The sequence below is a fragment of the Triticum dicoccoides genome, chromosome 1B (assembly GCF_002162155.2).
Source record: "Triticum dicoccoides isolate Atlit2015 ecotype Zavitan chromosome 1B, WEW_v2.0, whole genome shotgun sequence".
NCBI lineage: Eukaryota > Viridiplantae > Streptophyta > Magnoliopsida > Poales > Poaceae > Triticum > Triticum dicoccoides.
Genome location: NC_041381.1, coordinates 190,695,604 through 190,696,885, shown reverse-complemented (window position 1 = coordinate 190,696,885; position 1,282 = coordinate 190,695,604).

Below are 1,282 nucleotides of genomic sequence, written 5' to 3'. Positions count from 1 at the left end.
TATTTTTTTTCTTTTTTTTTCTTAGTTGTAATAAGTCATTAAAAATAAGCATCTATGCTCATTTTTTAGTAAAGTTAATCATAACTATTTTTTCTTCTTTTTATTTTTGAGTTGTAATAAGTCATTAAAAATAAGCATCTATGCTCATATTTTAGTAAAGTTAATCACAACTACTTTCTTTTCTTTTTATTTCTGAGTTGTAATAAGTCATTAAAAATAAGCATCTATGCTCCTTTTTTAGTACAGTTAATCACAACTATTTTTTGCTTCAATTCATTTCTGAGTAGTTTTCTATATAGTTTTTTTTATTTTCAGCTATATTTATTTTTTCTCTTTTTTTTCTCGGTTGTAATAAGTCATTAAAAATAAAAAAGAGGCGCAATGCTTGTTAATTTGCTTCAAGCCTTTCGGAATAGTGTCAACTGCACTGCACATAGCTCTGTGCAGTCTACCGTATTCCTCAAGGCTTGAAGCTAACCAACGTGCAGAGCATTGAGCCTCTTCGTCATCGTCTCTGCACTCAGGGCTTATAAACAGCTGCGAGTGCCTCTCGCTTGGCGAGGTGGGACTAAAAAAATAGCTGCAGGAAGAATCAAAATAAAATAAATAAAATAAAAAAAAGTGCCACCTAAAGGGCTACCACGGCCTGAATACGACTAGAAACCCAACAATGGACCAGGATTCAGGCCCGCAATAGGCCCAATAGGCCCACAGGCACATATAGTGCGTTTAGGCCCGTAAGCCTGCATTTGAGAGGAGCTCGAGAGGGCAGCGGGACTGGGGTTTTTAAACCACTCTCGAGCTCCCTCAGCTAGCGAGGTGGAACTAAACTTTCGTGTAGCGACGCGGGCAGCACATGGCCTTTAGTCCCGGTTGGTGGCACCAACCGGAACTAAAGGGGTGCATTGGTACCGGTTCGTGGCACCAACCGGTACCAATGCCCCCCCTTTAGTCCTGGTTGGAGCCATCAACCGGGACCAAAGGTCTTCGTTTCCCGCCCTTTGGGCTGCTGAAAAGAGGCCTTTGGTCCCAGTTGGTGGCACCAACCGGGACTAAAGGGGCATTAGTCACGGTTGGAGCCACCAACCGGGACCGATGCTCTTCCTATATATACAGGACTTAGCAGTTTTCGATCTCTCCTGCTCCACTCCCGTCGCCGCACGTCTCCCTGCCGCCACCTCGCCGTCGCCGCCCTGCCCCGCCACGCCCCGACGCCGTCGCCGCCCCGCCCAGCCCCGCCCCGCGCCGTCGCCGACCGCGCGCCCCGCCCAGCGCGCCCGCG